The following is an 11,120-nucleotide window of genomic DNA, read 5'->3' as shown; positions in this document are numbered from 1 at the left end:
AAATGACAGGGAGAGCATGTATGGCAGATCATAGAAGAAAATTGGAAGGTTTCGAGCGTAATAATCGCCAAGTCGAGGGAAGAAAATGCTTATGATTAAACGGGACAGTTTCACAGGGTTGGCGAGAAAAGTGCAAGAATAGCGTTCACGTAAGCCGATGGGATGCGTCATTTTGTATGCACCGGTAATTGCAAGCTGTAAAAGGAACGGTCGTAAACCTTATGCATCAAAGGTGGAGTTTGATATCCGTCACGAGTGCACGAGGATTTTCAGTAAAAGAGAGGTAACCTACGTTGAATATTCGTTGTAACCTTTTTTATCTGCATGCGTTTGTCGAAATTTATCTGCCAGCCAGAACACCTCGTTTATCTTCTGAAAAATCGGCCACCGACGTTCTGTGAGCTTAAAGCTCGAATTTTCCGTGTAAAATATTTCGTAGGCCATTGATCTCGTACTTGTAACGACTGACACACCCAGGAAGGCGATGTTTTAACGAATAACTTACAAATTTTACATCCCTGACGGATACTTTGAAGATCATCTTCACCCTCGCGCGGCACGAGGTGCCAGAAAATGGCGACACTCGAGAATCTCGAAACGGTTTGCACCTAAACTCCCGTATATTACCACTATTATTTAGAAGTACATTTTGACGCTGTTACGCGGTAATCCCGCCGGCAATTTTCCTAATTCACCACTTAAGCAGCGGCGGGGACAGGTTATGCAGCCATATTCGAGCATGTGTCGAATGAGACGGAGAAAATTAGATTCCACCCAGGGTTAACGCAGTAAACCTCCAGAGTTACTCGTGCAATTTTTATTCCCGCCGCGTTCGCCAAACTGCCACGTTATTCGCATATTTCTCCATTTTCATCTTCCAATTACGAAGTGCTGGCAGTACGCTCTTTATCCAACGTTATCATTGTTAGTGATAGTGATCTTTATTTAATTACAAAAAATTAATTACAAATTCATGCTCTGAGCAATTTGTTATTATGGGTAAACTTAATAATTCGTATATTATTTTATCGCAAATTTAATTGGATATTTGATAATTAAGTAACAAATGCTATTTTCTTTTAGTTAGTATATGATGTTGGTAGTTCAGTACCCTTATTAACTTTTTAAAATTGTCATAGTTATTTTTATTTGGAAGTAATGCAATATTCAATGGCAAGAATTTTCTGTCGCGATACAACATTTTGTTAGTGGTGGATGAAATGTCAATAGCAATAAGAAAAATTCTGTATTTAATTACAAGGAATAATTAAACACAGATATTTAGTATAAATCTAATTAATTTCTCGCAATCTCTCTGATTTGTTCTTTCTATTTTCATATATTACATGAACACACACAATTTACACAACACCTGAATCATTACACGCATACTCATTTATCACAATAATCTCAATCCTTTGTATATTGGCATCCCATGCATACTTGTCTCACTCATCCCTTTCTTACAGACATCGCTCCTTTGTATATCAACATTTATATGAGCCATTTACTGCACAAATTGATCAACTCCATAAAACAAAAAGTGGAGAAATGCAATGAAATAATATATATTGTTTCTTAAAATTCCCTTCATAATTTAAATCGAAATAAATATCGTAGAATGCATAAGTACAAATGTAACTTTCGTCTAACGGTATATAAAATTTATAAGAAAAAATAGCCAAAGGTAATCGTTAGTAATGTTACCATTTTTATGTTACCGGAAGAGTTAATCGATTTGGCACGTGAAAAAAGTAATAAATTTAAATTTTACTAAATTTTACTTAAATTCTGATAAGACGGCACTAAAAAATTCACCGTTATCATTCATGGCTTGCTAGTGCATTTGAGTTGCATTATTGCAACGATTTACATTAGAGTACGGAGTTAATCAAAGTGACCTCTTAAATAAATTATTTATTATTCAGTGGCCAAACAATTTTTATCGTTTAACGGTGTTAATCTTAATTATCAGGGAAAGTTATTATAAATATAAAAAGTTATGACTGTACCAAGTGCTTTGACACTTAAATTTAAGATTTTTCAAAAAGTGGAGTTAATCGATTTGTGCATTGAACGGCTCGTATATTCAAAATCTATGTTAACCATTAGCACAATCATTGTGCCGGCAGAGAAACAACGCTGTGCCCCGTAATTGTTGCTTGTCAGTATCGATGATTCATCCTGACTATATATCATCGTGACTATACAACGTCGTCCTATCGTTATTTTTACCCCGACCTTCTTTTATTCCCCGCAGCCACGGATTAGTTTCCACGATTTATCCAACAGACGCAAATCGCGAAATGTTTTCGAAAACACGAAAACGAAATGTATGGCAATTAGGTAAATATTTTTATTTTTCGCGTATCGCTGCGTTTCATTGCTGCGTGTCGAGTTTCTTCTTTAATCGAGATCGCCTGTGTGCGATAACAAAATACTTCATTTCGGGTTTCTAATTAAAGAGTCTTTTATTTCGATATCGTTTCATTTTCTTTTATTTTCGGTTTTCTGTTTTTGTTCCCATAGCGAAGCTCTCGTTTCAGCGAGGAATAGCGCGAAATCAGAGAAACGTTTAAAAAGGCGAGATTTCCTCTCTTTTGTAATAAAAGCTAATTAGCCGTAACTCTAAGAAGGAACAGCTTCAGTGGTCTCGGACATATATTTTCCTTCAAAGTGCTTTATACACCGTCGTGCGTAATCAAGTTGTGCAAAACGAAGTCTGCCTTAATACGAATTCGTACTACTAGCGAACTTAATCCTTTTAGTTCTTTGTAAAGATATAGTCTACTGTATTTCGTTCTTTAATTATTCTTAACATACACGCATAGAATACCGTGTGCTTTGTAAATGAACATGTTTCAAAGCATGTTTCAAAGCGATTATATAGTTATTAACGATGCATTCTGTTCTTCGTTAAATTTCATCCCCTTTCTTTTAGTCCGTCATGCTGTAAGCTACCTTGCAAAGAGATTACTGTAAAAGAAGATTCCGCGTTTTCTACGAAACAGGATCCATTATTGCAAAATCTGACATAATAATCTCGAATATGGTTAATAATTAATATACACTCGCTAGGGCCTGTATTAACACTAAACCTACCACTGTCAAATGACCCATAAATGAGGAAGCAGTAGAATCTTGAAAAAATAAAATAATTCGAAACACTGAAAAATTGATTACATGTATATTGAAAGAAAAATTGCGAAAACGAGTGGCCAAGACGATAAGGTTCAATGAGGAATTTTAAATGACAGTTTTAAAAACGAATATTTAGGCCATGGTAGGTTTAGCGTTAAACGCGAATCCCATGCGAAGCGACTCGAAGAGAAAATATCACGAGGTGGCGTAATTGCTTGTTTACGTTAATTACGAAGTATATTTAATAATTATACTTGTTATATATTTATTTGCTAATAAATTGTCCTCTTTTGCCCGGCACTTTAATCTCACAAGCCAATCATAAACTATTTCCAACGGAATGTTTCCGGGGTGAACAAAATTTTCGGACCGTCGTGCCAATTTCTCGCTAAATTCACTCGAGATTTTCGAACTTCCGCCGCTTTTGCAGTATCGCCAGGGACGTAAAACTTTATTTCCTTGCGTTACCCGGGGACACGATTTGCACCGCGAGATTTAAACGAAAATCCATTGTACCGGATTTACATTTCTCGCGAGGGCCAATCCGTCAATTGTTTCCCGATCTGCGAGAATTTCAAGGCAGTTCCACGTTTTTACTGACATCTCGTTCGCGTCGGGCGAGAGCGAAAGGACGATTTCACGGTGAAGTTGTGCCATTCGTCGAGAGGGGTGGAAAAAAGAAGGGAATAAAGGAAAACGAAGAAAAGGAGTCTGATGGAACAACAGGGTGATTCGTCGACGAACTGTTCGTCGAACGATAAATCCCAGTTTCGATGGTTTCATGACTAATTTAAATCGGAGGATCGCGCGTGAGTTTTTCGGTATGGTGGAAATGGCGATCTGCAGATGCGCGCCGACTGGCCCGGCTATATGAGCACCCCCGTTTTGTCAGAGATGAAGAAACGTGGATTGTAAAAAAGGGAGTAAAACGCTTAAGAGCTGAGCGGTGCAGTGAAAGGTTATGGTCGCCGACTGGTATAATACCGCTTTTACCACGGCCTGGTATCATTCGGCGAAACGAGACCCCACCTGCTTCATATCTGGCTGGTTTCTCGCGAGAGAAGGACGCCCGTAACGCGTGGCATGGATTCAGCAAGATTTTCCACCCTGCCCCGGAACTTTCGTGCTTTCATTATGACCACGTGGATCATCTCTGGAGTCGTGTGTCTTTTCGTAATAAGCCGGGCCATTTTTGGTCCTTTGTTAACTCTGGCCCCGGAAAGAATGGGATTTGAACGTGCATTAATCGCTTCAACGTGGTGCTTCGCGCTCCCTTGGATCTCCGCGTTCCACCCTAACCGAATTACCTTCCATTAATTCACCTTAAATTAAGCACATGGTAATTAGGTACCTCGCGTGTGTCTGTGCGATCCGTAAAAATTTTCGGCGTGTTACGAGCCAGGAGGAAGCTACAACCACGTTTAAAGGGAACCTGTAACCAAATGGCAGACGTGAAGTTGCTAACTAGTCGTTAATGGAGTCTCTATTCGGTTCTCCCGATGATCGTGATGTAATATAAGCGACAGAAGTTAGCCTTGACTCGTCGCGAACACGATACACCCTGGCTGACGTTCAAGAAGAGGTCCAGGAAGACATAATTTACGTTGCTGGCAGGTTCAAAATATTCCACTGGACGCGAACTCGCGATTGGTCACGCGACGAAGAAGACACCGACGACCTTGAAATTCGCCACGCAAATGGCAGCGTTCTTGATGAGAGATTACGCGAAAGAAACGGGTAAGGATGAAGCAAGGGGGTGAAGCATGTCGTTTAAGGGTCGTTGCGCTCGGAATGCACAGCGCGTGTCGCGATATTTGTATTTTTCTCCTGATTTCGTTCAACCTGATCAGCTGATCGACGCTGTGAAAAGGCCTGTCAATTCCACTCGACGAGAGATATTTCCCGTTTCGTTACACGTCGTCCCCGTACCGATTTCGACGAGTATGTAACGGCAGCTGACGTCACGATCCAATCCCAACCTTATCATTCGTCTCCCCTTTAAACGTAAGACAACCGTGTGTATAAAAATCCATCGATTCTTTGACACTGGATTGACGGAGTGAGTCAACTTGACTCATTTACAATTTTATTACTATATATATATATATAGAAAAATTTAAATATATTTTTTTAAAATATATGTTGGTTTTTCACAGAATTATAAAATGTATGCAAATGCTAATTCCTTCCCCTTCCCACTTCTCAGTTGCAAAAATCCATATGTGCTATACCTATTTTGACGGATGTCAGTCAAATTGACTCGTTTCAGGCGAAATAGGTATATACCCAACCTCCGGCAATCTAGTGTTAAATTACATGTCCGGAAATTATTGATAATTTCTAACTTACAGAAATTGAAAGTAAAAGAAAGACATGTTGTCACCATAAAATTGTATTATAATTAACCATATCGATCATCGAAGTGTAATTAGAAATTTTTAAAGAAACCACTTGCGAGTCCCGTCACAGAAGAATTTAAATAAAAATAGAAATCTAGCAAAGACAAAATTCTTTTGCTCCTTGATTACGAATTACTATATGTTCGAATAATTATCAATGGAAGCTGGGATATTTCAGAAACCATGGGAAAAATTTGTGCTTGCTCAGAGTTCTTCGTACTTCTTTCAACATCCTTTAAATCCACGGATTAAAGGTCATAGCTGGAATATCCAATTATTTTATTAAAGTCTTTTATGACTATTTGCTGAAATACAGTTAAATGGTGATCGTGCCTTTAATGATGTAATTTGTTTGTAACATTAATCGTGTCTCGTGATAAATACGTAGATCATCCCCTTACGAGGATTTATGCTCTCTTCTTGAAAGTATCGCGTGACGAATAAGAATTTGCATCGTTATGCATAAGTTGCATCGTGTACGTAATCCGTTGTATCGCGTGTGTGTACTTGGGGTGTGAATTGTATCGGTAATTGAACGAAAATCTTGACCAGTAGCGTCATTACGTAATTAATAATTTCCAGTCCAGCGACCGTTCCTCTTTATCGCCGATGCGTTGCCGCATAAGCGGGACCATGATGTACTGTTACTTGATTGCACAGTTGCGAATGATCTATGTGCATCTGCTTGTACCAGTGGACTGTGAAGCATGCTTCATCCGAGGAGCCAAAGGGCTTACACACAGACACGGGATAATACAGCAAAGCTGTAAAAATTAGGTCTCCTTTGATCGAGCCAGTTTATTAATTACGATACTCAACACGCTCGTTTGCATGGAAAAATTTCACGTATTCGTGTATGAATCGAAGAAAGAATATACTACCAGGGAATTTAATCTGATATGAATATTCGAGTAGCAGCTTTTAATCGCATGTTCAGCTTGATATATGCAAAAATGCGCGTGTCAAATTGAAATGAAATTTCCGTAATCTCGCATATCATCGTGACAGAATTACGAATTGCAATTACACGGCCTGGTTATTTCGAAAATTATTATACAACGGTAATGAATTAAAAATGCGATATCGAATAATTTGATCATTTTATACAACGATGTACGCGGGATAATAATTGGATACGTAATAATCGAAACAAAAAGGAATGCCAACTTTAGATTAGGGAATTTGATATATTGCGTTACTTCGCGTATAATAAATCCCGCGAGCCGGATGATCGCGTTGCCATGAACAAATGCTGTATATCCGCGAATTAATCTCGATACAATTTATCCTGGACGCAATTATTGCCCGTAGTTTCGTAATCACTGGAAGAAATTCCGAGCCTAGGCGAACGTGAGCAGGCGGGACCGGTGTTAATAAAAGCACGAGACGAAAGAGAGGCGATAAAGGGTTAAATCAACAGCGGCGAGATGTTTATGGAACAAGATGGCTAAAGGCATGATGGAATGCCTTTACGGGTCGCCGTTCTTTTGTTGGATAAATTCGAACGCGTGGGGTTCTTCATTATGGCTGGCAAACAAGAAATAAAACGGGGTCTCGCCACGAAATTAAATCAACCATGGCACATGCTGCGTCGCCAGAGGACGATTTAAACAAACTTATCGCCATTACCATCTAGTCCCGTTGTTACTGCTCTTGCGGCATTTAACAACGATATTTCGCATCGTGGATGTCGAAAATTTACTATCCGATGATGTATAAATCGGACAAATGACTGGACACGTGGTTCTTGGACTAGATACTACTCACGATTGATTAATTAATTAATTAATTATTGAATTACCATTGTCCACGTCCGGACCACGTGGTCGCCATTACGTTCGTGCAGTTATTATTCGCGAAACACGTAAATGATCCGACTCCGCGTCACGGATTAACGGTATTTCGAGAAATTTATTTGTTCTAGGTGTAGCAATTACCGTCGGTCAAATGTCATTAATGGTCGGTGTCGATAACGAATCCCGCGTGAAAGCATCAATCGCCGTCAATCGATGTGTTGACAGCGCGGCAGAAAATTCGTGTGTTATGATAAAATTACGGTTATTAATAGGCGAATACACACTGTTCGTCGTGGTACTGATAACGTTCAATGTTCATGTACACAGCCAGCGTGCCAATTCGTTGAGATTCGAAATGTACAATATCCATCAAAATCCGGACAAGCATTTGCCTTCGGCAGTGCGTAATTTAATTGCAGAATTGCAAATAGGCGGACCAGCGATGGTCTGACGCTCTGTTAATATTACAATAATCCCGTAAAGTGAAGTATCGTGACAGGATAAAATTGGCTTTCGTAATTGATAATTCCCCTGCAAGGGTCTCGTTATTCGAGAGTTTCTTTGGGTTGGTTAATCAGAGAATGGCGAATAAAATACGAAAGGTTCTTGCAAAGTGATAAAGCGATTATCGATATTAATGACGAATGGCTGCGTGATGCATATATGTTATAGTATATTATTAGTAACCAAGAAGACTATTACTTACAGCCGTTAACTCGTCATTAACGTATTTACGATTTAACAGTATTCACACTCGAATATCACAAACGTTCATTTCCAATCTATTTCAGAAATTCGAATTATCGGCCGTCCCTGCTATATAATTACAGGAAAGGATTATTATACCAGAAGTGTGTTCATTTGAAAATCCGCTCTCTCTTCGAAATTAATTCCTGAAATCCGTAATCCCTCTCCACGCGAGTACCTTTTATATTTTATCGCCTCTTTGAATATTTCCCTAAAACCGTCGTGCTCGATCTCATTCACCCCACCGATCGTAAATTCGGTGAATTAAAGACAGTGGAAGACACCGTTCGGTGGAAAAATCTTAATGGAAAATCGGTGTTTATTCCGGAAATTTGAACGTATCGGGGGGGAACGGTGAGATCGCGGGAAGTTGGTTTCTAATAACGAACGATCTTTTATCGATCGTAAATTTTGATCTCATCTGTCACGTTACTGCGACGTTTTAAGTGCGCCCGGCAGCTATGAAAGGTGCGAGCGTTTCATTTTAAAGTTACGCGTTGTATAACGTAACGCCATAACGCACATCTGACTATTAATGAATAATGTTAGAGGCATTACCGACTCGTGTGCTGTGCAGTTGCATAGGGTCCACGTGTCGGTATGGTAGTTACGTGTCATGTTTTGCAACGAGCGGATTATTTAGATTCATAGGATATGCGCGCTGCGACGTCGTTCTCCACCCTTGGCGTTATTCTTTCGAGAACCATATTTCACGCCTGACGCACGATTAAAAATCGCGTTAAAATCTCGCCAAATTGCGAATAAAGAAAAAGTGAGTAACGTTTTCTGTCGAACGAATCTCGCTACGAGTGCGTGCAATTAATTCCACGCGATCGACACGAAGGCGTTGATTTTGCAAGGTAGAGGATTTTCGACTGACGTTGGCCAAATAACCGGGTGCGGATTGAACAAATTTAGGAACGATAAAAATCGCGTTAGAAGCTCGCCAAATTGCGAATAAGGAAAAAGTAAGTAATTTTTTCTGTCGAACGAATTTCGCTACGAGTGCGTGCAATTAATTCCACGCGATCGACACGAAGGCGTTGATTTTGCAAAATAGAGGATTTTCGACGAACATTGACCAAATAACGGGCTACGGATTAAACAAATTTAGGAACGATAAAAATCGCGTTGAAAGCTCGCCAAATTGCGAATGAGGTATTTCACGCCTGACGCACGATTAAAAATCGCGTTAAAATCTCGCCAAATTGCGAATAAAGAAAAAGTGAGTAACGTTTTCTGTCGAACGAATCTCGCTACGAGTGCGTGCAATTAATTCCTCGCGATCGCCACGATTTTGCAAAATGGAGAACTTTCCACGAACGTTGGCCAAATAACGGGCTACGGATTGTACAAATTGTAAGAACGATAAAAATCGTTTCCCGTGAAATTCGAGGATACCCGTTTTATATTGCTGCACGAGGAGAACGCGAAAACGTGGAATTCGTTAATTAATTTTACACAAAGTACATTGTCAGGGCAGACAATGCGTAACAGTGTGGAAAAGAATTGCCGGCTTTAAACCCGATAGTCGAACGTGACGAGAGGGAATATCGCCAGACAGTTGATTTCCTTCCTTCCTTTTTCTGACCGCCTACCTGCGCTATTCGTGAAAAATCACGGAACCGGACAGTGCTTGAAAAGGTCGAAAGTGATTTTCCAAGATTCACAGGGATAAGGATAGATTTTATCGGAAGAAAAATTACTCTTGGGGAATAATACTCGCGAAATAACACGTAATTTACAGTGAACATGATTGGGCACTCGAAGTTCGAAAATCGAATACATAATCAGCAGTTAGTTGGAGGGAAATTGAATTTTCCTGAAATTCGGGGTATTCGAACGTTTATGTAAAGAGCTATTACTCGATGCAACATTTCAACTCCGGTGAATGGAGTTCATTTAAAATTCGATTAGGAAATTGGTCAATGTAATCTTGCTCAGAGATTGGACTTTGTTCGTGACGGAATAAGGAGAAATAAGGTGAAAATTGTTTCGCGAAAACTCAATTTGATATGCAATTCTGCATTTCTTGTCAGCTGGAGGCGACACGTGTACAGAGAAGCGGTCGAAGCTTGAGTTTTCCAAAAGGTAATCGAAAGATAATTTTTCACTGTCACTCGAATTCGACCACCCTAGGAAAATCCATTTCTTCGTCCCCCTAAATCTAATTACCGTGAGACCCACTTTCCGATGTAACTGAAAAACATTACGTGGAAAATTAACTTTTCCACTTTCAATATTTAATAACGTTCCCACGTTAATTGAAAGCCAACGTTCGTTACGAGTCCATACGTCCATTTCCAGCAAAAACAATCTACCACTTATCGCGTCGGCGTTAATCGGCAATCCCTTGATCGCGCGAACCGTCTTATTTGCGAAAGCATCGGGCGCGACAAAAAAGGCCTGGATAATTAACAGAAATTTAATTTATCGATTCATCCATTCTCCCCTCGTCTGCTCGAAATAAATATTCAAGCCCGATCGAAAGAAAAACGCGCGGAATCCAATTTTCCGATTATCTGAACCGTATATTCCCGGCCAATCGAAATACTCGGCGATAAATTAGGTTCGAGGGATTCGCCGCGCTCATAAGCTTCTTCTCGTGGAATTTATACGTTATTTAAAGCCGGAGCTCCGCGAAACGCGTATCCTGGAGAGAGTTATCTGGGTGAATAAATCACCTGAATGAAGGTGTCGAGCGTAACGCGTTGCCGCGAGAATTTGGTTATTCTTTGTCATGCTCTTCGATTCGGAAAGCGAAGAAAGGACACGTGCACGCGTGAACAGAGCTCGGGTTTGATAAAATAAAAGGGGCACGAATATTCCTGAAACGCGAAAAGATTTGTTATACATATATGCAGCGGGGAAAATTAACACGTTTGTCGGGCTTTCGACGGCGAGTTATGGAGTGAAATATGGCCGAAACGAGCAAGCGGAGAATAACGATATCCGGTGTATAAAATGTCGCGGAACGAATATAATTTTCGGACATCGGGAAGTTTCCGAATAAATTCCGGATTAACGCCGAAATCGC

The 11,120-nt window shown here is 39.9% G+C and overlaps 1 protein-coding gene across 1 annotated transcript in view; it reads left to right on the top strand.

Annotated features, from left to right (window-relative positions):
• AstA-R1 (allatostatin A receptor 1) overlaps positions 1 to 11,120 on the top strand; it is a 61,934-nt gene that overhangs the window by 42,999 nt on the left and 7,815 nt on the right. The gene's annotated exons all lie outside the window — the stretch shown is intronic.

This window comes from Eufriesea mexicana, unplaced genomic scaffold (assembly GCF_001483705.2).
Source record: "Eufriesea mexicana isolate 0111107269 unplaced genomic scaffold, ASM148370v2 scaffold4744748174, whole genome shotgun sequence".
In the NCBI taxonomy this organism is placed as follows: Eukaryota; Metazoa; Arthropoda; class Insecta; order Hymenoptera; family Apidae; genus Eufriesea; species Eufriesea mexicana.
This window is presented reverse-complemented; position numbering and strand designations above follow the sequence as displayed.